Source organism: Orbicella franksi, unplaced genomic scaffold (genome assembly GCF_964199315.1).
Source record: "Orbicella franksi unplaced genomic scaffold, jaOrbFran1.1 SCAFFOLD_483, whole genome shotgun sequence".
In the NCBI taxonomy this organism is placed as follows: Eukaryota; Metazoa; Cnidaria; class Anthozoa; order Scleractinia; family Merulinidae; genus Orbicella; species Orbicella franksi.
Window position 1 is genome coordinate 1 of NW_027670860.1, and position 21,564 is coordinate 21,564.

General features: G+C 44.6%; 41 non-coding genes and 1 pseudogene across 41 annotated transcripts; all 42 read right to left on the reverse strand.

The window, feature by feature from the left end:
- Positions 1-334: 334 nt before the first annotated feature.
- On the reverse strand, positions 335-453 carry LOC145475608 (5S ribosomal RNA). Its single transcript, XR_014046426.1, has one exon. It is a non-coding gene; the product is annotated as a 5S ribosomal RNA (ribosomal RNA).
- Positions 454-838: 385 nt separating this feature from the next.
- LOC145475620 (5S ribosomal RNA) lies at positions 839-957 on the reverse strand. The gene has a single exon (XR_014046437.1). It is a non-coding gene; the product is annotated as a 5S ribosomal RNA (ribosomal RNA).
- A 384-nt stretch (positions 958-1,341) lies between these two features.
- LOC145475632 (5S ribosomal RNA) lies at positions 1,342-1,460 on the reverse strand. The gene has a single exon (XR_014046448.1). It is a non-coding gene; the product is annotated as a 5S ribosomal RNA (ribosomal RNA).
- A 385-nt stretch (positions 1,461-1,845) lies between these two features.
- LOC145475644 (5S ribosomal RNA) lies at positions 1,846-1,964 on the reverse strand. Its single transcript, XR_014046459.1, has one exon. It is a non-coding gene; the product is annotated as a 5S ribosomal RNA (ribosomal RNA).
- Positions 1,965-2,350: 386 nt separating this feature from the next.
- Positions 2,351-2,469, reverse strand: LOC145475653 (5S ribosomal RNA). The gene has a single exon (XR_014046466.1). It is a non-coding gene; the product is annotated as a 5S ribosomal RNA (ribosomal RNA).
- A 385-nt stretch (positions 2,470-2,854) lies between these two features.
- Positions 2,855-2,973, reverse strand: LOC145475610 (5S ribosomal RNA). Its single transcript, XR_014046427.1, has one exon. It is a non-coding gene; the product is annotated as a 5S ribosomal RNA (ribosomal RNA).
- Positions 2,974-3,358: 385 nt separating this feature from the next.
- On the reverse strand, positions 3,359-3,477 carry LOC145475611 (5S ribosomal RNA). Its single transcript, XR_014046428.1, has one exon. It is a non-coding gene; the product is annotated as a 5S ribosomal RNA (ribosomal RNA).
- A 386-nt stretch (positions 3,478-3,863) lies between these two features.
- Positions 3,864-3,981, reverse strand: LOC145475652 (5S ribosomal RNA; annotated as a pseudogene).
- A 385-nt stretch (positions 3,982-4,366) lies between these two features.
- On the reverse strand, positions 4,367-4,485 carry LOC145475612 (5S ribosomal RNA). Its single transcript, XR_014046429.1, has one exon. It is a non-coding gene; the product is annotated as a 5S ribosomal RNA (ribosomal RNA).
- A 386-nt stretch (positions 4,486-4,871) lies between these two features.
- LOC145475613 (5S ribosomal RNA) lies at positions 4,872-4,990 on the reverse strand. Its single transcript, XR_014046430.1, has one exon. It is a non-coding gene; the product is annotated as a 5S ribosomal RNA (ribosomal RNA).
- Positions 4,991-5,375: 385 nt separating this feature from the next.
- On the reverse strand, positions 5,376-5,493 carry LOC145475651 (5S ribosomal RNA). Its single transcript, XR_014046465.1, has one exon. It is a non-coding gene; the product is annotated as a 5S ribosomal RNA (ribosomal RNA).
- A 385-nt stretch (positions 5,494-5,878) lies between these two features.
- LOC145475614 (5S ribosomal RNA) lies at positions 5,879-5,997 on the reverse strand. Its single transcript, XR_014046431.1, has one exon. It is a non-coding gene; the product is annotated as a 5S ribosomal RNA (ribosomal RNA).
- A 385-nt stretch (positions 5,998-6,382) lies between these two features.
- Positions 6,383-6,501, reverse strand: LOC145475615 (5S ribosomal RNA). The gene has a single exon (XR_014046432.1). It is a non-coding gene; the product is annotated as a 5S ribosomal RNA (ribosomal RNA).
- Positions 6,502-6,888: 387 nt separating this feature from the next.
- Positions 6,889-7,007, reverse strand: LOC145475616 (5S ribosomal RNA). Its single transcript, XR_014046433.1, has one exon. It is a non-coding gene; the product is annotated as a 5S ribosomal RNA (ribosomal RNA).
- A 385-nt stretch (positions 7,008-7,392) lies between these two features.
- On the reverse strand, positions 7,393-7,511 carry LOC145475617 (5S ribosomal RNA). Its single transcript, XR_014046434.1, has one exon. It is a non-coding gene; the product is annotated as a 5S ribosomal RNA (ribosomal RNA).
- A 384-nt stretch (positions 7,512-7,895) lies between these two features.
- Positions 7,896-8,014, reverse strand: LOC145475618 (5S ribosomal RNA). The gene has a single exon (XR_014046435.1). It is a non-coding gene; the product is annotated as a 5S ribosomal RNA (ribosomal RNA).
- Positions 8,015-8,399: 385 nt separating this feature from the next.
- On the reverse strand, positions 8,400-8,518 carry LOC145475619 (5S ribosomal RNA). Its single transcript, XR_014046436.1, has one exon. It is a non-coding gene; the product is annotated as a 5S ribosomal RNA (ribosomal RNA).
- A 386-nt stretch (positions 8,519-8,904) lies between these two features.
- Positions 8,905-9,023, reverse strand: LOC145475621 (5S ribosomal RNA). The gene has a single exon (XR_014046438.1). It is a non-coding gene; the product is annotated as a 5S ribosomal RNA (ribosomal RNA).
- Positions 9,024-9,408: 385 nt separating this feature from the next.
- Positions 9,409-9,527, reverse strand: LOC145475622 (5S ribosomal RNA). Its single transcript, XR_014046439.1, has one exon. It is a non-coding gene; the product is annotated as a 5S ribosomal RNA (ribosomal RNA).
- A 385-nt stretch (positions 9,528-9,912) lies between these two features.
- Positions 9,913-10,031, reverse strand: LOC145475623 (5S ribosomal RNA). The gene has a single exon (XR_014046440.1). It is a non-coding gene; the product is annotated as a 5S ribosomal RNA (ribosomal RNA).
- A 385-nt stretch (positions 10,032-10,416) lies between these two features.
- On the reverse strand, positions 10,417-10,535 carry LOC145475624 (5S ribosomal RNA). The gene has a single exon (XR_014046441.1). It is a non-coding gene; the product is annotated as a 5S ribosomal RNA (ribosomal RNA).
- A 385-nt stretch (positions 10,536-10,920) lies between these two features.
- On the reverse strand, positions 10,921-11,039 carry LOC145475626 (5S ribosomal RNA). The gene has a single exon (XR_014046442.1). It is a non-coding gene; the product is annotated as a 5S ribosomal RNA (ribosomal RNA).
- Positions 11,040-11,424: 385 nt separating this feature from the next.
- On the reverse strand, positions 11,425-11,543 carry LOC145475627 (5S ribosomal RNA). Its single transcript, XR_014046443.1, has one exon. It is a non-coding gene; the product is annotated as a 5S ribosomal RNA (ribosomal RNA).
- Positions 11,544-11,928: 385 nt separating this feature from the next.
- On the reverse strand, positions 11,929-12,047 carry LOC145475628 (5S ribosomal RNA). Its single transcript, XR_014046444.1, has one exon. It is a non-coding gene; the product is annotated as a 5S ribosomal RNA (ribosomal RNA).
- Positions 12,048-12,432: 385 nt separating this feature from the next.
- On the reverse strand, positions 12,433-12,551 carry LOC145475629 (5S ribosomal RNA). The gene has a single exon (XR_014046445.1). It is a non-coding gene; the product is annotated as a 5S ribosomal RNA (ribosomal RNA).
- Positions 12,552-12,936: 385 nt separating this feature from the next.
- Positions 12,937-13,055, reverse strand: LOC145475630 (5S ribosomal RNA). The gene has a single exon (XR_014046446.1). It is a non-coding gene; the product is annotated as a 5S ribosomal RNA (ribosomal RNA).
- Positions 13,056-13,440: 385 nt separating this feature from the next.
- Positions 13,441-13,559, reverse strand: LOC145475631 (5S ribosomal RNA). Its single transcript, XR_014046447.1, has one exon. It is a non-coding gene; the product is annotated as a 5S ribosomal RNA (ribosomal RNA).
- Positions 13,560-13,944: 385 nt separating this feature from the next.
- LOC145475633 (5S ribosomal RNA) lies at positions 13,945-14,063 on the reverse strand. Its single transcript, XR_014046449.1, has one exon. It is a non-coding gene; the product is annotated as a 5S ribosomal RNA (ribosomal RNA).
- A 385-nt stretch (positions 14,064-14,448) lies between these two features.
- On the reverse strand, positions 14,449-14,567 carry LOC145475634 (5S ribosomal RNA). Its single transcript, XR_014046450.1, has one exon. It is a non-coding gene; the product is annotated as a 5S ribosomal RNA (ribosomal RNA).
- A 385-nt stretch (positions 14,568-14,952) lies between these two features.
- On the reverse strand, positions 14,953-15,071 carry LOC145475635 (5S ribosomal RNA). Its single transcript, XR_014046451.1, has one exon. It is a non-coding gene; the product is annotated as a 5S ribosomal RNA (ribosomal RNA).
- Positions 15,072-15,456: 385 nt separating this feature from the next.
- On the reverse strand, positions 15,457-15,575 carry LOC145475636 (5S ribosomal RNA). Its single transcript, XR_014046452.1, has one exon. It is a non-coding gene; the product is annotated as a 5S ribosomal RNA (ribosomal RNA).
- Positions 15,576-15,960: 385 nt separating this feature from the next.
- LOC145475637 (5S ribosomal RNA) lies at positions 15,961-16,079 on the reverse strand. The gene has a single exon (XR_014046453.1). It is a non-coding gene; the product is annotated as a 5S ribosomal RNA (ribosomal RNA).
- A 385-nt stretch (positions 16,080-16,464) lies between these two features.
- On the reverse strand, positions 16,465-16,583 carry LOC145475638 (5S ribosomal RNA). Its single transcript, XR_014046454.1, has one exon. It is a non-coding gene; the product is annotated as a 5S ribosomal RNA (ribosomal RNA).
- Positions 16,584-16,968: 385 nt separating this feature from the next.
- On the reverse strand, positions 16,969-17,087 carry LOC145475639 (5S ribosomal RNA). Its single transcript, XR_014046455.1, has one exon. It is a non-coding gene; the product is annotated as a 5S ribosomal RNA (ribosomal RNA).
- Positions 17,088-17,472: 385 nt separating this feature from the next.
- Positions 17,473-17,591, reverse strand: LOC145475640 (5S ribosomal RNA). Its single transcript, XR_014046456.1, has one exon. It is a non-coding gene; the product is annotated as a 5S ribosomal RNA (ribosomal RNA).
- A 385-nt stretch (positions 17,592-17,976) lies between these two features.
- Positions 17,977-18,095, reverse strand: LOC145475642 (5S ribosomal RNA). The gene has a single exon (XR_014046457.1). It is a non-coding gene; the product is annotated as a 5S ribosomal RNA (ribosomal RNA).
- A 386-nt stretch (positions 18,096-18,481) lies between these two features.
- LOC145475643 (5S ribosomal RNA) lies at positions 18,482-18,600 on the reverse strand. Its single transcript, XR_014046458.1, has one exon. It is a non-coding gene; the product is annotated as a 5S ribosomal RNA (ribosomal RNA).
- Positions 18,601-18,985: 385 nt separating this feature from the next.
- Positions 18,986-19,104, reverse strand: LOC145475645 (5S ribosomal RNA). The gene has a single exon (XR_014046460.1). It is a non-coding gene; the product is annotated as a 5S ribosomal RNA (ribosomal RNA).
- Positions 19,105-19,489: 385 nt separating this feature from the next.
- Positions 19,490-19,608, reverse strand: LOC145475646 (5S ribosomal RNA). Its single transcript, XR_014046461.1, has one exon. It is a non-coding gene; the product is annotated as a 5S ribosomal RNA (ribosomal RNA).
- Positions 19,609-19,993: 385 nt separating this feature from the next.
- Positions 19,994-20,112, reverse strand: LOC145475648 (5S ribosomal RNA). Its single transcript, XR_014046462.1, has one exon. It is a non-coding gene; the product is annotated as a 5S ribosomal RNA (ribosomal RNA).
- Positions 20,113-20,496: 384 nt separating this feature from the next.
- Positions 20,497-20,615, reverse strand: LOC145475649 (5S ribosomal RNA). The gene has a single exon (XR_014046463.1). It is a non-coding gene; the product is annotated as a 5S ribosomal RNA (ribosomal RNA).
- Positions 20,616-21,000: 385 nt separating this feature from the next.
- On the reverse strand, positions 21,001-21,119 carry LOC145475650 (5S ribosomal RNA). The gene has a single exon (XR_014046464.1). It is a non-coding gene; the product is annotated as a 5S ribosomal RNA (ribosomal RNA).
- Positions 21,120-21,564: the final 445 nt, after the last annotated feature.

Genomic DNA, 21,564 nt, shown 5'->3' on the forward strand with positions numbered 1-21,564 from the left:
TCTTAGAAGGAAGGCCTTTAATTGCTGTTGTGATGAATTTCCAATTACGTCTCGGCTACTTAACCCAGAGATTCCAAAGCCAGCTAAGACTTCAAATCACAAAAGGGCGATTCTCCAATGGTCAGTCATCAAAGCCACATTCAAGAGATTGCCTCCAGTGTGCTGCTCAGTGTTGCAGTGCTGTAATCAAACAAGAAAATCTTCTAATATGCTGTCAACTTGCTGGAAAAATAATTCCAAAAAAAAAAAAGACAACATTTTGAAAACAGAGGGATCAATGATGTGGAGGCGTATGGAAATCTTCTCTGAAGAGTCAGTCCAAAATGGGTCCAAAAGTCTACAACACGGCGTATTCCCAGGTGGTCACCCAGCCAGGTACTGACGCCGCCCAACAGGACTTGACTTCGGTGATCGGACGAGAACCGGTACGTTCCCTGTGGTGTGGTCGTAGACGAAAGAAACAACTCAAACCTTGCCCAATTGCTTGGACTCTCTTTTAAGTCTCTTAGAAGGAAGGCCTTTAATTGCTGTTGTGATGAATTTCCAATTACGTCTCGGCTACTTAACCCAGAGATTCCAAAGCCAGCTAAGACTTCAAATCACAAAAGGGCGATTCTCCAATGGTCAGTCATCAAAGCCACATTCAAGAGATTGCCTCCAGTGTGCTGCTCAGTGTTGCAGTGCTGTAATCAAACAAGAAAATCTTCTAATATGCTGTCAACTTGCTGGAAAAATAATTCCAAAAAAAAAAAGACAACATTTTGAAAACAGAGGGATCAATGATGTGGAGGCGTATGGAAATCTTCTCTGAAGAGTCCAGTCCCAAAATGGGTCCAAAAGTCTACAACACGGCGTATTCCCAGGTGGTCACCCAGCCAGGTACTGACGCCGCCCAACAGGACTTGACTTCGGTGATCGGACGAGAACCGGTACGTTCCCTGTGGTGTGGTCGTAGACGAAAGAAACAACTCAAACCTTGCCCAATTGCTTGGACTCTCTTTTAAGTCTCTTAGAAGGAAGGCCTTTAATTGCTGTTGTGATGAATTTCCAATTACGTCTCGGCTACTTAACCCAGAGATTCCAAAGCCAGCTAAGACTTCAAATCACAAAAGGGCGATTCTCCAATGGTCAGTCATCAAAGCCACATTCAAGAGATTGCCTCCAGTGTGCTGCTCAGTGTTGCAGTGCTGTAATCAAACAAGAAAATCTTCTAATATGCTGTCAACTTGCTGGAAAAATAATTCCAAAAAAAAAAGACAACATTTTGAAAACAGAGGGATCAATGATGTGGAGGCGTATGGAAATCTTCTCTGAAGAGTCCAGTCCCAAAATGGGTCCAAAAGTCTACAACACGGCGTATTCCCAGGTGGTCACCCAGCCAGGTACTGACGCCGCCCAACAGGACTTGACTTCGGTGATCGGACGAGAACCGGTACGTTCCCTGTGGTGTGGTCGTAGACGAAAGAAACAACTCAAACCTTGCCCAATTGCTTGGACTCTCTTTTAAGTCTCTTAGAAGGAAGGCCTTTAATTGCTGTTGTGATGAATTTCCAATTACGTCTCGGCTACTTAACCCAGAGATTCCAAAGCCAGCTAAGACTTCAAATCACAAAAGGGCGATTCTCCAATGGTCAGTCATCAAAGCCACATTCAAGAGATTGCCTCCAGTGTGCTGCTCAGTGTTGCAGTGCTGTAATCAAACAAGAAAATCTTCTAATATGCTGTCAACTTGCTGGAAAAATAATTCCAAAAAAAAAAAGACAACATTTTGAAAACAGAGGGATCAATGATGTGGAGGCGTATGGAAATCTTCTCTGAAGAGTCCAGTCCCAAAATGGGTCCAAAAGTCTACAACACGGCGTATTCCCAGGTGGTCACCCAGCCAGGTACTGACGCCGCCCAACAGGACTTGACTTCGGTGATCGGACGAGAACCGGTACGTTCCCTGTGGTGTGGTCGTAGACGAAAGAAACAACTCAAACCTTGCCCAATTGCTTGGACTCTCTTTTAAGTCTCTTAGAAGGAAGGCCTTTAATTGCTGTTGTGATGAATTTCCAATTACGTCTCGGCTACTTAACCCAGAGATTCCAAAGCCAGCTAAGACTTCAAATCACAAAAGGGCGATTCTCCAATGGTCAGTCATCAAAGCCACATTCAAGAGATTGCCTCCAGTGTGCTGCTCAGTGTTGCAGTGCTGTAATCAAACAAGAAAATCTTCTAATATGCTGTCAACTTGCTGGAAAAATAATTCCAAAAAAAAAAAAGACAACATTTTGAAAACAGAGGGATCAATGATGTGGAGGCGTATGGAAATCTTCTCTGAAGAGTCCAGTCCCAAAATGGGTCCAAAAGTCTACAACACGGCGTATTCCCAGGTGGTCACCCAGCCAGGTACTGACGCCGCCCAACAGGACTTGACTTCGGTGATCGGACGAGAACCGGTACGTTCCCTGTGGTGTGGTCGTAGACGAAAGAAACAACTCAAACCTTGCCCAATTGCTTGGACTCTCTTTTAAGTCTCTTAGAAGGAAGGCCTTTAATTGCTGTTGTGATGAATTTCCAATTACGTCTCGGCTACTTAACCCAGAGATTCCAAAGCCAGCTAAGACTTCAAATCACAAAAGGGCGATTCTCCAATGGTCAGTCATCAAAGCCACATTCAAGAGATTGCCTCCAGTGTGCTGCTCAGTGTTGCAGTGCTGTAATCAAACAAGAAAATCTTCTAATATGCTGTCAACTTGCTGGAAAAATAATTCCAAAAAAAAAAAGACAACATTTTGAAAACAGAGGGATCAATGATGTGGAGGCGTATGGAAATCTTCTCTGAAGAGTCCAGTCCCAAAATGGGTCCAAAAGTCTACAACACGGCGTATTCCCAGGTGGTCACCCAGCCAGGTACTGACGCCGCCCAACAGGACTTGACTTCGGTGATCGGACGAGAACCGGTACGTTCCCTGTGGTGTGGTCGTAGACGAAAGAAACAACTCAAACCTTGCCCAATTGCTTGGACTCTCTTTTAAGTCTCTTAGAAGGAAGGCCTTTAATTGCTGTTGTGATGAATTTCCAATTACGTCTCGGCTACTTAACCCAGAGATTCCAAAGCCAGCTAAGACTTCAAATCACAAAAGGGCGATTCTCCAATGGTCAGTCATCAAAGCCACATTCAAGAGATTGCCTCCAGTGTGCTGCTCAGTGTTGCAGTGCTGTAATCAAACAAGAAAATCTTCTAATATGCTGTCAACTTGCTGGAAAAATAATTCCAAAAAAAAAAAGACAACATTTTGAAAACAGAGGGATCAATGATGTGGAGGCGTATGGAAATCTTCTCTGAAGAGTCCAGTCCCAAAATGGGTCCAAAAGTCTACAACACGGCGTATTCCCAGGTGGTCACCCAGCCAGGTACTGACGCCGCCCAACAGGACTTGACTTCGGTGATCGGACGAGAACCGGTACGTTCCCTGTGGTGTGGTCGTAGACGAAAGAAACAACTCAAACCTTGCCCAATTGCTTGGACTCTCTTTTAAGTCTCTTAGAAGGAAGGCCTTTAATTGCTGTTGTGATGAATTTCCAATTACGTCTCGGCTACTTAACCCAGAGATTCCAAAGCCAGCTAAGACTTCAAATCACAAAAGGGCGATTCTCCAATGGTCAGTCATCAAAGCCACATTCAAGAGATTGCCTCCAGTGTGCTGCTCAGTGTTGCAGTGCTGTAATCAAACAAGAAAATCTTCTAATATGCTGTCAACTTGCTGGAAAAATAATTCCAAAAAAAAAAAAGACAACATTTTGAAAACAGAGGGATCAATGATGTGGAGGCGTATGGAAATCTTCTCTGAAGAGTCCAGTCCCAAAATGGGTCCAAAAGTCTACAACACGGCGTATTCCAGGTGGTCACCCAGCCAGGTACTGACGCCGCCCAACAGGACTTGACTTCGGTGATCGGACGAGAACCGGTACGTTCCCTGTGGTGTGGTCGTAGACGAAAGAAACAACTCAAACCTTGCCCAATTGCTTGGACTCTCTTTTAAGTCTCTTAGAAGGAAGGCCTTTAATTGCTGTTGTGATGAATTTCCAATTACGTCTCGGCTACTTAACCCAGAGATTCCAAAGCCAGCTAAGACTTCAAATCACAAAAGGGCGATTCTCCAATGGTCAGTCATCAAAGCCACATTCAAGAGATTGCCTCCAGTGTGCTGCTCAGTGTTGCAGTGCTGTAATCAAACAAGAAAATCTTCTAATATGCTGTCAACTTGCTGGAAAAATAATTCCAAAAAAAAAAAGACAACATTTTGAAAACAGAGGGATCAATGATGTGGAGGCGTATGGAAATCTTCTCTGAAGAGTCCAGTCCCAAAATGGGTCCAAAAGTCTACAACACGGCGTATTCCCAGGTGGTCACCCAGCCAGGTACTGACGCCGCCCAACAGGACTTGACTTCGGTGATCGGACGAGAACCGGTACGTTCCCTGTGGTGTGGTCGTAGACGAAAGAAACAACTCAAACCTTGCCCAATTGCTTGGACTCTCTTTTAAGTCTCTTAGAAGGAAGGCCTTTAATTGCTGTTGTGATGAATTTCCAATTACGTCTCGGCTACTTAACCCAGAGATTCCAAAGCCAGCTAAGACTTCAAATCACAAAAGGGCGATTCTCCAATGGTCAGTCATCAAAGCCACATTCAAGAGATTGCCTCCAGTGTGCTGCTCAGTGTTGCAGTGCTGTAATCAAACAAGAAAATCTTCTAATATGCTGTCAACTTGCTGGAAAAATAATTCCAAAAAAAAAAAAGACAACATTTTGAAAACAGAGGGATCAATGATGTGGAGGCGTATGGAAATCTTCTCTGAAGAGTCCAGTCCCAAAATGGGTCCAAAAGTCTACAACACGGCGTATTCCCAGGTGGTCACCCAGCCAGGTACTGACGCCGCCCAACAGGACTTGACTTCGGTGATCGGACGAGAACCGGTACGTTCCCTGTGGTGTGGTCGTAGACGAAAGAAACAACTCAAACCTTGCCCAATTGCTTGGACTCTCTTTTAAGTCTCTTAGAAGGAAGGCCTTTAATTGCTGTTGTGATGAATTTCCAATTACGTCTCGGCTACTTAACCCAGAGATTCCAAAGCCAGCTAAGACTTCAAATCACAAAAGGGCGATTCTCCAATGGTCAGTCATCAAAGCCACATTCAAGAGATTGCCTCCAGTGTGCTGCTCAGTGTTGCAGTGCTGTAATCAAACAAGAAAATCTTCTAATATGCTGTCAACTTGCTGGAAAAATAATTCCAAAAAAAAAAAGACAACATTTTGAAAACAGAGGGATCAATGATGTGGAGGCGTATGGAAATCTTCTCTGAAGAGTCCAGTCCCAAAATGGGTCCAAAAGTCTACAACACGGCGTATTCCCAGGTGGTCACCCAGCAGGTACTGACGCCGCCCAACAGGACTTGACTTCGGTGATCGGACGAGAACCGGTACGTTCCCTGTGGTGTGGTCGTAGACGAAAGAAACAACTCAAACCTTGCCCAATTGCTTGGACTCTCTTTTAAGTCTCTTAGAAGGAAGGCCTTTAATTGCTGTTGTGATGAATTTCCAATTACGTCTCGGCTACTTAACCCAGAGATTCCAAAGCCAGCTAAGACTTCAAATCACAAAAGGGCGATTCTCCAATGGTCAGTCATCAAAGCCACATTCAAGAGATTGCCTCCAGTGTGCTGCTCAGTGTTGCAGTGCTGTAATCAAACAAGAAAATCTTCTAATATGCTGTCAACTTGCTGGAAAAATAATTCCAAAAAAAAAAAGACAACATTTTGAAAACAGAGGGATCAATGATGTGGAGGCGTATGGAAATCTTCTCTGAAGAGTCCAGTCCCAAAATGGGTCCAAAAGTCTACAACACGGCGTATTCCCAGGTGGTCACCCAGCCAGGTACTGACGCCGCCCAACAGGACTTGACTTCGGTGATCGGACGAGAACCGGTACGTTCCCTGTGGTGTGGTCGTAGACGAAAGAAACAACTCAAACCTTGCCCAATTGCTTGGACTCTCTTTTAAGTCTCTTAGAAGGAAGGCCTTTAATTGCTGTTGTGATGAATTTCCAATTACGTCTCGGCTACTTAACCCAGAGATTCCAAAGCCAGCTAAGACTTCAAATCACAAAAGGGCGATTCTCCAATGGTCAGTCATCAAAGCCACATTCAAGAGATTGCCTCCAGTGTGCTGCTCAGTGTTGCAGTGCTGTAATCAAACAAGAAAATCTTCTAATATGCTGTCAACTTGCTGGAAAAATAATTCCAAAAAAAAAAAGACAACATTTTGAAAACAGAGGGATCAATGATGTGGAGGCGTATGGAAATCTTCTCTGAAGAGTCCAGTCCCAAAATGGGTCCAAAAGTCTACAACACGGCGTATTCCCAGGTGGTCACCCAGCCAGGTACTGACGCCGCCCAACAGGACTTGACTTCGGTGATCGGACGAGAACCGGTACGTTCCCTGTGGTGTGGTCGTAGACGAAAGAAACAACTCAAAACCTTGCCCAATTGCTTGGACTCTCTTTTAAGTCTCTTAGAAGGAAGGCCTTTAATTGCTGTTGTGATGAATTTCCAATTACGTCTCGGCTACTTAACCCAGAGATTCCAAAGCCAGCTAAGACTTCAAATCACAAAAGGGCGATTCTCCAATGGTCAGTCATCAAAGCCACATTCAAGAGATTGCCTCCAGTGTGCTGCTCAGTGTTGCAGTGCTGTAATCAAACAAGAAAATCTTCTAATATGCTGTCAACTTGCTGGAAAAATAATTCCAAAAAAAAAAAGACAACATTTTGAAAACAGAGGGATCAATGATGTGGAGGCGTATGGAAATCTTCTCTGAAGAGTCCAGTCCCAAAAATGGGTCCAAAAGTCTACAACACGGCGTATTCCCAGGTGGTCACCCAGCCAGGTACTGACGCCGCCCAACAGGACTTGACTTCGGTGATCGGACGAGAACCGGTACGTTCCCTGTGGTGTGGTCGTAGACGAAAGAAACAACTCAAACCTTGCCCAATTGCTTGGACTCTCTTTTAAGTCTCTTAGAAGGAAGGCCTTTAATTGCTGTTGTGATGAATTTCCAATTACGTCTCGGCTACTTAACCCAGAGATTCCAAAGCCAGCTAAGACTTCAAATCACAAAAGGGCGATTCTCCAATGGTCAGTCATCAAAGCCACATTCAAGAGATTGCCTCCAGTGTGCTGCTCAGTGTTGCAGTGCTGTAATCAAACAAGAAAATCTTCTAATATGCTGTCAACTTGCTGGAAAAATAATTCCAAAAAAAAAAAGACAACATTTTGAAAACAGAGGGATCAATGATGTGGAGGCGTATGGAAATCTTCTCTGAAGAGTCCAGTCCCAAAATGGGTCCAAAAGTCTACAACACGGCGTATTCCCAGGTGGTCACCCAGCCAGGTACTGACGCCGCCCAACAGGACTTGACTTCGGTGATCGGACGAGAACCGGTACGTTCCCTGTGGTGTGGTCGTAGACGAAAGAAACAACTCAAACCTTGCCCAATTGCTTGGACTCTCTTTTAAGTCTCTTAGAAGGAAGGCCTTTAATTGCTGTTGTGATGAATTTCCAATTACGTCTCGGCTACTTAACCCAGAGATTCCAAAGCCAGCTAAGACTTCAAATCACAAAAGGGCGATTCTCCAATGGTCAGTCATCAAAGCCACATTCAAGAGATTGCCTCCAGTGTGCTGCTCAGTGTTGCAGTGCTGTAATCAAACAAGAAAATCTTCTAATATGCTGTCAACTTGCTGGAAAAATAATTCCAAAAAAAAAAAGACAACATTTTGAAAACAGAGGATCAATGATGTGGAGGCGTATGGAAATCTTCTCTGAAGAGTCCAGTCCCAAAATGGGTCCAAAAGTCTACAACACGGCGTATTCCCAGGTGGTCACCCAGCCAGGTACTGACGCCGCCCAACAGGACTTGACTTCGGTGATCGGACGAGAACCGGTACGTTCCCTGTGGTGTGGTCGTAGACGAAAGAAACAACTCAAACCTTGCCCAATTGCTTGGACTCTCTTTTAAGTCTCTTAGAAGGAAGGCCTTTAATTGCTGTTGTGATGAATTTCCAATTACGTCTCGGCTACTTAACCCAGAGATTCCAAAGCCAGCTAAGACTTCAAATCACAAAAGGGCGATTCTCCAATGGTCAGTCATCAAAGCCACATTCAAGAGATTGCCTCCAGTGTGCTGCTCAGTGTTGCAGTGCTGTAATCAAACAAGAAAATCTTCTAATATGCTGTCAACTTGCTGGAAAAATAATTCCAAAAAAAAAAAGACAACATTTTGAAAACAGAGGGATCAATGATGTGGAGGCGTATGGAAATCTTCTCTGAAGAGTCCAGTCCCAAAATGGGTCCAAAAGTCTACAACACGGCGTATTCCCAGGTGGTCACCCAGCCAGGTACTGACGCCGCCCAACAGGACTTGACTTCGGTGATCGGACGAGAACCGGTACGTTCCCTGTGGTGTGGTCGTAGACGAAAGAAACAACTCAAACCTTGCCCAATTGCTTGGACTCTCTTTTAAGTCTCTTAGAAGGAAGGCCTTTAATTGCTGTTGTGATGAATTTCCAATTACGTCTCGGCTACTTAACCCAGAGATTCCAAAGCCAGCTAAGACTTCAAATCACAAAAGGGCGATTCTCCAATGGTCAGTCATCAAAGCCACATTCAAGAGATTGCCTCCAGTGTGCTGCTCAGTGTTGCAGTGCTGTAATCAAACAAGAAAATCTTCTAATATGCTGTCAACTTGCTGGAAAAATAATTCCAAAAAAAAAAAAGACAACATTTTGAAAACAGAGGGATCAATGATGTGGAGGCGTATGGAAATCTTCTCTGAAGAGTCCAGTCCCAAAATGGGTCCAAAAGTCTACAACACGGCGTATTCCCAGGTGGTCACCCAGCCAGGTACTGACGCCGCCCAACAGGACTTGACTTCGGTGATCGGACGAGAACCGGTACGTTCCCTGTGGTGTGGTCGTAGACGAAAGAAACAACTCAAACCTTGCCCAATTGCTTGGACTCTCTTTTAAGTCTCTTAGAAGGAAGGCCTTTAATTGCTGTTGTGATGAATTTCCAATTACGTCTCGGCTACTTAACCCAGAGATTCCAAAGCCAGCTAAGACTTCAAATCACAAAAGGGCGATTCTCCAATGGTCAGTCATCAAAGCCACATTCAAGAGATTGCCTCCAGTGTGCTGCTCAGTGTTGCAGTGCTGTAATCAAACAAGAAAATCTTCTAATATGCTGTCAACTTGCTGGAAAAATAATTCCAAAAAAAAAAAGACAACATTTTGAAAACAGAGGGATCAATGATGTGGAGGCGTATGGAAATCTTCTCTGAAGAGTCCAGTCCCAAAATGGGTCCAAAAGTCTACAACACGGCGTATTCCCAGGTGGTCACCCAGCCAGGTACTGACGCCGCCCAACAGGACTTGACTTCGGTGATCGGACGAGAACCGGTACGTTCCCTGTGGTGTGGTCGTAGACGAAAGAAACAACTCAAACCTTGCCCAATTGCTTGGACTCTCTTTTAAGTCTCTTAGAAGGAAGGCCTTTAATTGCTGTTGTGATGAATTTCCAATTACGTCTCGGCTACTTAACCCAGAGATTCCAAAGCCAGCTAAGACTTCAAATCACAAAAGGGCGATTCTCCAATGGTCAGTCATCAAAGCCACATTCAAGAGATTGCCTCCAGTGTGCTGCTCAGTGTTGCAGTGCTGTAATCAAACAAGAAAATCTTCTAATATGCTGTCAACTTGCTGGAAAAATAATTCCAAAAAAAAAAAGACAACATTTTGAAAACAGAGGGATCAATGATGTGGAGGCGTATGGAAATCTTCTCTGAAGAGTCCAGTCCCAAAATGGGTCCAAAAGTCTACAACACGGCGTATTCCCAGGTGGTCACCCAGCCAGGTACTGACGCCGCCCAACAGGACTTGACTTCGGTGATCGGACGAGAACCGGTACGTTCCCTGTGGTGTGGTCGTAGACGAAAGAAACAACTCAAACCTTGCCCAATTGCTTGGACTCTCTTTTAAGTCTCTTAGAAGGAAGGCCTTTAATTGCTGTTGTGATGAATTTCCAATTACGTCTCGGCTACTTAACCCAGAGATTCCAAAGCCAGCTAAGACTTCAAATCACAAAAGGGCGATTCTCCAATGGTCAGTCATCAAAGCCACATTCAAGAGATTGCCTCCAGTGTGCTGCTCAGTGTTGCAGTGCTGTAATCAAACAAGAAAATCTTCTAATATGCTGTCAACTTGCTGGAAAAATAATTCCAAAAAAAAAAAGACAACATTTTGAAAACAGAGGGATCAATGATGTGGAGGCGTATGGAAATCTTCTCTGAAGAGTCCAGTCCCAAAATGGGTCCAAAAGTCTACAACACGGCGTATTCCCAGGTGGTCACCCAGCCAGGTACTGACGCCGCCCAACAGGACTTGACTTCGGTGATCGGACGAGAACCGGTACGTTCCCTGTGGTGTGGTCGTAGACGAAAGAAACAACTCAAACCTTGCCCAATTGCTTGGACTCTCTTTTAAGTCTCTTAGAAGGAAGGCCTTTAATTGCTGTTGTGATGAATTTCCAATTACGTCTCGGCTACTTAACCCAGAGATTCCAAAGCCAGCTAAGACTTCAAATCACAAAAGGGCGATTCTCCAATGGTCAGTCATCAAAGCCACATTCAAGAGATTGCCTCCAGTGTGCTGCTCAGTGTTGCAGTGCTGTAATCAAACAAGAAAATCTTCTAATATGCTGTCAACTTGCTGGAAAAATAATTCCAAAAAAAAAAAGACAACATTTTGAAAACAGAGGGATCAATGATGTGGAGGCGTATGGAAATCTTCTCTGAAGAGTCCAGTCCCAAAATGGGTCCAAAAGTCTACAACACGGCGTATTCCCAGGTGGTCACCCAGCCAGGTACTGACGCCGCCCAACAGGACTTGACTTCGGTGATCGGACGAGAACCGGTACGTTCCCTGTGGTGTGGTCGTAGACGAAAGAAACAACTCAAACCTTGCCCAATTGCTTGGACTCTCTTTTAAGTCTCTTAGAAGGAAGGCCTTTAATTGCTGTTGTGATGAATTTCCAATTACGTCTCGGCTACTTAACCCAGAGATTCCAAAGCCAGCTAAGACTTCAAATCACAAAAGGGCGATTCTCCAATGGTCAGTCATCAAAGCCACATTCAAGAGATTGCCTCCAGTGTGCTGCTCAGTGTTGCAGTGCTGTAATCAAACAAGAAAATCTTCTAATATGCTGTCAACTTGCTGGAAAAATAATTCCAAAAAAAAAAAGACAACATTTTGAAAACAGAGGGATCAATGATGTGGAGGCGTATGGAAATCTTCTCTGAAGAGTCCAGTCCCAAAATGGGTCCAAAAGTCTACAACACGGCGTATTCCCAGGTGGTCACCCAGCCAGGTACTGACGCCGCCCAACAGGACTTGACTTCGGTGATCGGACGAGAACCGGTACGTTCCCTGTGGTGTGGTCGTAGACGAAAGAAACAACTCAAACCTTGCCCAATTGCTTGGACTCTCTTTTAAGTCTCTTAGAAGGAAGGCCTTTAATTGCTGTTGTGATGAATTTCCAATTACGTCTCGGCTACTTAACCCAGAGATTCCAAAGCCAGCTAAGACTTCAAATCACAAAAGGGCGATTCTCCAATGGTCAGTCATCAAAGCCACATTCAAGAGATTGCCTCCAGTGTGCTGCTCAGTGTTGCAGTGCTGTAATCAAACAAGAAAATCTTCTAATATGCTGTCAACTTGCTGGAAAAATAATTCCAAAAAAAAAAAGACAACATTTTGAAAACAGAGGGATCAATGATGTGGAGGCGTATGGAAATCTTCTCTGAAGAGTCCAGTCCCAAAATGGGTCCAAAAGTCTACAACACGGCGTATTCCCAGGTGGTCACCCAGCCAGGTACTGACGCCGCCCAACAGGACTTGACTTCGGTGATCGGACGAGAACCGGTACGTTCCCTGTGGTGTGGTCGTAGACGAAAGAAACAACTCAAACCTTGCCCAATTGCTTGGACTCTCTTTTAAGTCTCTTAGAAGGAAGGCCTTTAATTGCTGTTGTGATGAATTTCCAATTACGTCTCGGCTACTTAACCCAGAGATTCCAAAGCCAGCTAAGACTTCAAATCACAAAAGGGCGATTCTCCAATGGTCAGTCATCAAAGCCACATTCAAGAGATTGCCTCCAGTGTGCTGCTCAGTGTTGCAGTGCTGTAATCAAACAAGAAAATCTTCTAATATGCTGTCAACTTGCTGGAAAAATAATTCCAAAAAAAAAAAGACAACATTTTGAAAACAGAGGGATCAATGATGTGGAGGCGTATGGAAATCTTCTCTGAAGAGTCCAGTCCCAAAATGGGTCCAAAAGTCTACAACACGGCGTATTCCCAGGTGGTCACCCAGCCAGGTACTGACGCCGCCCAACAGGACTTGACTTCGGTGATCGGACGAGAACCGGTACGTTCCCTGTGGTGTGGTCGTAGACGAAAGAAACAACTCAAACCTTGCCCAATTGCTTGGACTCTCTTTTAAGTCTCTTAGAAGGAAGGCCTTTAATTGCTGTTGTGATGAATTTCCAATTACGTCTCGGCTACTTAACCCAGAGATTCCAAAGCCAGCTAAGACTTCAAATCACAAAAGGGCGATTCTCCAATGGTCAGTCATCAAAGCCACATTCAAGAGATTGCCTCCAGTGTGCTGCTCAGTGTTGCAGTGCTGTAATCAAACAAGAAAATCTTCTAATATGCTGTCAACTTGCTGGAAAAATAATTCCAAAAAAAAAAAGACAACATTTTGAAAACAGAGGGATCAATGATGTGGAGGCGTATGGAAATCTTCTCTGAAGAGTCCAGTCCCAAAATGGGTCCAAAAGTCTACAACACGGCGTATTCCCAGGTGGTCACCCAGCCAGGTACTGACGCCGCCCAACAGGACTTGACTTCGGTGATCGGACGAGAACCGGTACGTTCCCTGTGGTGTGGTCGTAGACGAAAGAAACAACTCAAACCTTGCCCAATTGCTTGGACTCTCTTTTAAGTCTCTTAGAAGGAAGGCCTTTAATTGCTGTTGTGATGAATTTCCAATTACGTCTCGGCTACTTAACCCAGAGATTCCAAAGCCAGCTAAGACTTCAAATCACAAAAGGGCGATTCTCCAATGGTCAGTCATCAAAGCCACATTCAAGAGATTGCCTCCAGTGTGCTGCTCAGTGTTGCAGTGCTGTAATCAAACAAGAAAATCTTCTAATATGCTGTCAACTTGCTGGAAAAATAATTCCAAAAAAAAAAAGACAACATTTTGAAAACAGAGGGATCAATGATGTGGAGGCGTATGGAAATCTTCTCTGAAGAGTCCAGTCCCAAAATGGGTCCAAAAGTCTACAACACGGCGTATTCCCAGGTGGTCACCCAGCCAGGTACTGACGCCGCCCAACAGGACTTGACTTCGGTGATCGGACGAGAACCGGTACGTTCCCTGTGGTGTGGTCGTAGACGAAAGAAACAACTCAAACCTTGCCCAATTGCTTGGACTCTCTTTTAAGTCTCTTAGAAGGAAGGCCTTTAATTGCTGTTGTGATGAATTTCCAATTACGTCTCGGCTACTTAACCCAGAGATTCCAAAGCCAGCTAAGACTTCAAATCACAAAAGGGCGATTCTCCAATGGTCAGTCATCAAAGCCACATTCAAGAGATTGCCTCCAGTGTGCTGCTCAGTGTTGCAGTGCTGTAATCAAACAAGAAAATCTTCTAATATGCTGTCAACTTGCTGGAAAAATAATTCCAAAAAAAAAAAGACAACATTTTGAAAACAGAGGGATCAATGATGTGGAGGCGTATGGAAATCTTCTCTGAAGAGTCCAGTCCCAAAATGGGTCCAAAAGTCTACAACACGGCGTATTCCCAGGTGGTCACCCAGCCAGGTACTGACGCCGCCCAACAGGACTTGACTTCGGTGATCGGACGAGAACCGGTACGTTCCCTGTGGTGTGGTCGTAGACGAAAGAAACAACTCAAACCTTGCCCAATTGCTTGGACTCTCTTTTAAGTCTCTTAGAAGGAAGGCCTTTAATTGCTGTTGTGATGAATTTCCAATTACGTCTCGGCTACTTAACCCAGAGATTCCAAAGCCAGCTAAGACTTCAAATCACAAAAGGGCGATTCTCCAATGGTCAGTCATCAAAGCCACATTCAAGAGATTGCCTCCAGTGTGCTGCTCAGTGTTGCAGTGCTGTAATCAAACAAGAAAATCTTCTAATATGCTGTCAACTTGCTGGAAAAATAATTCCAAAAAAAAAAAGACAACATTTTGAAAACAGAGGGATCAATGATGTGGAGGCGTATGGAAATCTTCTCTGAAGAGTCCAGTCCCAAAATGGGTCCAAAAGTCTACAACACGGCGTATTCCCAGGTGGTCACCCAGCCAGGTACTGACGCCGCCCAACAGGACTTGACTTCGGTGATCGGACGAGAACCGGTACGTTCCCTGTGGTGTGGTCGTAGACGAAAGAAACAACTCAAACCTTGCCCAATTGCTTGGACTCTCTTTTAAGTCTCTTAGAAGGAAGGCCTTTAATTGCTGTTGTGATGAATTTCCAATTACGTCTCGGCTACTTAACCCAGAGATTCCAAAGCCAGCTAAGACTTCAAATCACAAAAGGGCGATTCTCCAATGGTCAGTCATCAAAGCCACATTCAAGAGATTGCCTCCAGTGTGCTGCTCAGTGTTGCAGTGCTGTAATCAAACAAGAAAATCTTCTAATATGCTGTCAACTTGCTGGAAAAATAATTCCAAAAAAAAAAAGACAACATTTTGAAAACAGAGGGATCAATGATGTGGAGGCGTATGGAAATCTTCTCTGAAGAGTCCAGTCCCAAAATGGGTCCAAAAGTCTACAACACGGCGTATTCCCAGGTGGTCACCCAGCCAGGTACTGACGCCGCCCAACAGGACTTGACTTCGGTGATCGGACGAGAACCGGTACGTTCCCTGTGGTGTGGTCGTAGACGAAAGAAACAACTCAAACCTTGCCCAATTGCTTGGACTCTCTTTTAAGTCTCTTAGAAGGAAGGCCTTTAATTGCTGTTGTGATGAATTTCCAATTACGTCTCGGCTACTTAACCCAGAGATTCCAAAGCCAGCTAAGACTTCAAATCACAAAAGGGCGATTCTCCAATGGTCAGTCATCAAAGCCACATTCAAGAGATTGCCTCCAGTGTGCTGCTCAGTGTTGCAGTGCTGTAATCAAACAAGAAAATCTTCTAATATGCTGTCAACTTGCTGGAAAAATAATTCCAAAAAAAAAAAGACAACATTTTGAAAACAGAGGGATCAATGATGTGGAGGCGTATGGAAATCTTCTCTGAAGAGTCCAGTCCCAAAATGGGTCCAAAAGTCTACAACACGGCGTATTCCCAGGTGGTCACCCAGCCAGGTACTGACGCCGCCCAACAGGACTTGACTTCGGTGATCGGACGAGAACCGGTACGTTCCCTGTGGTGTGGTCGTAGACGAAAGAAACAACTCAAACCTTGCCCAATTGCTTGGACTCTCTTTTAAGTCTCTTAGAAGGAAGGCCTTTAATTGCTGTTGTGATAAATTTCCAATTACGTCTCGGCTACTTAACCCAGAGATTCCAAAGCCAGCTAAGACTTCAAATCACAAAAGGGCGATTCTCCAATGGTCAGTCATCAAAGCCACATTCAAGAGATTGCCTCCAGTGTGCTGCTCAGTGTTGCAGTGCTGTAATCAAACAAGAAAATCTTCTAATATGCTGTCAACTTGCTGGAAAAATAATTCCAAAAAAAAAAAGACAACATTTTGAAAACAGAGGGATCAATGATGTGGAGGCGTATGGAAATCTTCTCTGAAGAGTCCAGTCCCAAAATGGGTCCAAAAGTCTACAACACGGCGTATTCCCAGGTGGTCACCCAGCCAGGTACTGACGCCGCCCAACAGGACTTGACTTCGGTGATCGGACGAGAACCGGTACGTTCCCTGTGGTGTGGTCGTAGACGAAAGAAACAACTCAAACCTTGCCCAATTGCTTGGACTCTCTTTTAAGTCTCTTAGAAGGAAGGCCTTTAATTGCTGTTGTGATGAATTTCCAATTACGTCTCGGCTACTTAACCCAGAGATTCCAAAGCCAGCTAAGACTTCAAATCACAAAAGGGCGATTCTCCAATGGTCAGTCATCAAAGCCACATTCAAGAGATTGCCTCCAGTGTGCTGCTCAGTGTTGCAGTGCTGTAATCAAACAAGAAAATCTTCTAATATGCTGTCAACTTGCTGGAAAAATAATTCCAAAAAAAAAAAGACAACATTTTGAAAACAGAGGGATCAATGATGTGGAGGCGTATGGAAATCTTCTCTGAAGAGTCCAGTCCCAAAATGGGTCCAAAAGTCTACAACACGGCGTATTCCCAGGTGGTCACCCAGCCAGGTACTGACGCCGCCCAACAGGACTTGACTTCGGTGATCGGACGAGAACCGGTACGTTCCCTGTGGTGTGGTCGTAGACGAAAGAAACAACTCAAACCTTGCCCAATTGCTTGGACTCTCTTTTAAGTCTCTTAGAAGGAAGGCCTTTAATTGCTGTTGTGATGAATTTCCAATTACGTCTCGGCTACTTAACCCAGAGATTCCAAAGCCAGCTAAGACTTCAAATCACAAAAGGGCGATTCTCCAATGGTCAGTCATCAAAGCCACATTCAAGAGATTGCCTCCAGTGTGCTGCTCAGTGTTGCAGTGCTGTAATCAAACAAGAAAATCTTCTAATATGCTGTCAACTTGCTGGAAAAATAATTCCAAAAAAAAAAAGACAACATTTTGAAAACAGAGGGATCAATGATGTGGAGGCGTATGGAAATCTTCTCTGAAGAGTCCAGTCCCAAAATGGGTCCAAAAGTCTACAACACGGCGTATTCCCAGGTGGTCACCCAGCCAGGTACTGACGCCGCCCAACAGGACTTGACTTCGGTGATCGGACGAGAACCGGTACGTTCCCTGTGGTGTGGTCGTAGACGAAAGAAACAACTCAAACCTTGCCCAATTGCTTGGACTCTCTTTTAAGTCTCTTAGAAGGAAGGCCTTTAATTGCTGTTGTGATGAATTTCCAATTACGTCTCGGCTACTTAACCCAGAGATTCCAAAGCCAGCTAAGACTTCAAATCACAAAAGGGCGATTCTCCAATGGTCAGTCATCAAAGCCACATTCAAGAGATTGCCTCCAGTGTGCTGCTCAGTGTTGCAGTGCTGTAATCAAACAAGAAAATCTTCTAATATGCTGTCAACTTGCTGGAAAAATAATTCCAAAAAAAAAAAGACAACATTTTGAAAACAGAGGGATCAATGATGTGGAGGCGTATGGAAATCTTCTCTGAAGAGTCCAGTCCCAAAATGGGTCCAAAAGTCTACAACACGGCGTATTCCCAGGTGGTCACCCAGCCAGGTACTGACGCCGCCCAACAGGACTTGACTTCGGTGATCGGACGAGAACCGGTACGTTCCCTGTGGTGTGGTCGTAGACGAAAGAAACAACTCAAACCTTGCCCAATTGCTTGGACTCTCTTTTAAGTCTCTTAGAAGGAAGGCCTTTAATTGCTGTTGTGATGAATTTCCAATTACGTCTCGGCTACTTAACCCAGAGATTCCAAAGCCAGCTAAGACTTCAAATCACAAAAGGGCGATTCTCCAATGGTCAGTCATCAAAGCCACATTCAAGAGATTGCCTCCAGTGTGCTGCTCAGTGTTGCAGTGCTGTAATCAAACAAGAAAATCTTCTAATATGCTGTCAACTTGCTGGAAAAATAATTCCAAAAAAAAAAAGACAACATTTTGAAAACAGAGGGATCAATGATGTGGAGGCGTATGGAAATCTTCTCTGAAGAGTCCAGTCCCAAAATGGGTCCAAAAGTCTACAACACGGCGTATTCCCAGGTGGTCACCCAGCCAGGTACTGACGCCGCCCAACAGGACTTGACTTCGGTGATCGGACGAGAACCGGTACGTTCCCTGTGGTGTGGTCGTAGACGAAAGAAACAACTCAAACCTTGCCCAATTGCTTGGACTCTCTTTTAAGTCTCTTAGAAGGAAGGCCTTTAATTGCTGTTGTGATGAATTTCCAATTACGTCTCGGCTACTTAACCCAGAGATTCCAAAGCCAGCTAAGACTTCAAATCACAAAAGGGCGATTCTCCAATGGTCAGTCATCAAAGCCACATTCAAGAGATTGCCTCCAGTGTGCTGCTCAGTGTTGCAGTGCTGTAATCAAACAAGAAAATCTTCTAATATGCTGTCAACTTGCTGGAAAAATAATTCCAAAAAAAAAAAAGACAACATTTTGAAAACAGAGGGATCAATGATGTGGAGGCGTATGGAAATCTTCTCTGAAGAGTCCAGTCCCAAAATGGGTCCAAAAGTCTACAACACGGCGTATTCCCAGGTGGTCACCCAGCCAGGTACTGACGCCGCCCAACAGGACTTGACTTCGGTGATCGGACGAGAACCGGTACGTTCCCTGTGGTGTGGTCGTAGACGAAAGAAACAACTCAAACCTTGCCCAATTGCTTGGACTCTCTTTTAAGTCTCTTAGAAGGAAGGCCTTTAATTGCTGTTGTGATGAATTTCCAATTACGTCTCGGCTACTTAACCCAGAGATTCCAAAGCCAGCTAAGACTTCAAATCACAAAAGGGCGATTCTCCAATGGTCAGTCATCAAAGCCACATTCAAGAGATTGCCTCCAGTGTGCTGCTCAGTGTTGCAGTGCTGTAATCAAACAAGAAAATCTTCTAATATGCTGTCAACTTGCTGGAAAAATAATTCCAAAAAAAAAAAGACAACATTTTGAAAACAGAGGGATCAATGATGTGGAGGCGTATGGAAATCTTCTCTGAAGAGTCCAGTCCCAAAATGGGTCCAAAAGTCTACAACACGGCGTATTCCCAGGTGGTCACCCAGCCAGGTACTGACGCCGCCCAACAGGACTTGACTTCGGTGATCGGACGAGAACCGGTACGTTCCCTGTGGTGTGGTCGTAGACGAAAGAAACAACTCAAACCTTGCCCAATTGCTTGGACTCTCTTTTAAGTCTCTTAGAAGGAAGGCCTTTAATTGCTGTTGTGATGAATTTCCAATTACGTCTCGGCTACTTAACCCAGAGATTCCAAAGCCAGCTAAGACTTCAAATCACAAAAGGGCGATTCTCCAATGGTCAGTCATCAAAGCCACATTCAAGAGATTGCCTCCAGTGTGCTGCTCAGTGTTGCAGTGCTGTAATCAAACAAGAAAATCTTCTAATATGCTGTCAACTTGCTGGAAAAATAATTCCAAAAAAAAAAAGACAACATTTTGAAAACAGAGGGATCAATGATGTGGAGGCGTATGGAAATCTTCTCTGAAGAGTCCAGTCCCAAAATGGGTCCAAAAGTCTACAACACGGCGTATTCCCAGGTGGTCACCCAGCCAGGTACTGACGCCGCCCAACAGGACTTGACTTCGGTGATCGGACGAGAACCGGTACGTTCCCTGTGGTGTGGTCGTAGACGAAAGAAACAACTCAAACCTTGCCCAATTGCTTGGACTCTCTTTTAAGTCTCTTAGAAGGAAGGCCTTTAATTGCTGTTGTGATGAATTTCCAATTACGTCTCGGCTACTTAACCCAGAGATTCCAAAGCCAGCTAAGACTTCAAATCACAAAAGGGCGATTCTCCAATGGTCAGTCATCAAAGCCACATTCAAGAGATTGCCTCCAGTGTGCTGCTCAGTGTTGCAGTGCTGTAATCAAACAAGAAAATCTTCTAATATGCTGTCAACTTGCTGGAAAAATAATTCCAAAAAAAAAAAGACAACATTTTGAAAACAGAGGGATCAATGATGTGGAGGCGTATGGAAATCTTCTCTGAAGAGTCCAGTCCCAAAATGGGTCCAAAAGTCTACAACACGGCGTATTCCCAGGTGGTCACCCAGCCAGGTACTGACGCCGCCCAACAGGACTTGACTTCGGTGATCGGACGAGAACCGGTACGTTCCCTGTGGTGTGGTCGTAGACGAAAGAAACAACTCAAACCTTGCCCAATTGCTTGGACTCTCTTTTAAGTCTCTTAGAAGGAAGGCCTTTAATTGCTGTTGTGATGAATTTCCAATTACGTCTCGGCTACTTAACCCAGAGATTCCAAAGCCAGCTAAGACTTCAAATCACAAAAGGGCGATTCTCCAATGGTCAGTCATCAAAGCCACATTCAAGAGATTGCCTCCAGTGTGCTGCTCAGTGTTGCAGTGCTGTAATCAAACAAGAAAATCTTCTAATATGCTGTCAACTTGCTGGAAAAATAATTCCAAAAAAAAAAGACAACATTTTGAAAACAGAGGGATCAATGATGTGGAGGCGTATGGAAATCTTCTCTGAAGAGTCCAGTCCCAAAATGGGTCCAAAAGTCTACAACACGGCGTATTCCCAGGTGGTCACCCAGCCAGGTACTGACGCCGCCCAACAGGACTTGACTTCGGTGATCGGACGAGAACCGGTACGTTCCCTGTGGTGTGGTCGTAGACGAAAGAAACAACTCAAACCTTGCCCAATTGCTTGGACTCTCTTTTAAGTCTCTTAGAAGGAAGGCCTTTAATTGCTGTTGTGATGAATTTCCAATTACGTCTCGGCTACTTAACCCAGAGATTCCAAAGCCAGCTAAGACTTCAAATCACAAAAGGGCGATTCTCCAATGGTCAGTCATCAAAGCCACATTCAAGAGATTGCCTCCAGTGTGCTGCTCAGTGTTGCAGTGCTGTAATCAAACAAGAAAATCTTCTAATATGCTGTCAACTTGCTGGAAAAATAATTCCAAAAAAAAAAAGACAACATTTTGAAAACAGAGGGATCAATGATGTGGAGGCGTATGGAAATCTTCTCTGAAGAGTCCAGTCCCAAAATGGGTCCAAAAGTCTACAACACGGCGTATTCCCAGGTGGTCACCCAGCCAGGTACTGACGCCGCCCAACAGGACTTGACTTCGGTGATCGGACGAGAACCGGTACGTTCCCTGTGGTGTGGTCGTAGACGAAAGAAACAACTCAAACCTTGCCCAATTGCTTGGACTCTCTTTTAAGTCTCTTAGAAGGAAGGCCTTTAATTGCTGTTGTGATGAATTTCCAATTACGTCTCGGCTACTTAACCCAGAGATTCCAAAGCCAGCTAAGACTTCAAATCACAAAAGGGCGATTCTCCAATGGTCAGTCATCAAAGCCACATTCAAGAGATTGCCTCCAGTGTGCTGCTCAGTGTTGCAGTGCTGTAATCAAACAAGAAAATCTTCTAATATGCTGTCAACTTGCTGGAAAAATAATTCCAAAAAAAAAAAGACAACATTTTGAAAACAGAGGGATCAATGATGTGGAGGCGTATGGAAATCTTCTCTGAAGAGTCCAGTCCCAAAATGGGTCCAAAAGTCTACAACACGGCGTATTCCCAGGTGGTCACCCAGCCAGGTACTGACGCCGCCCAACA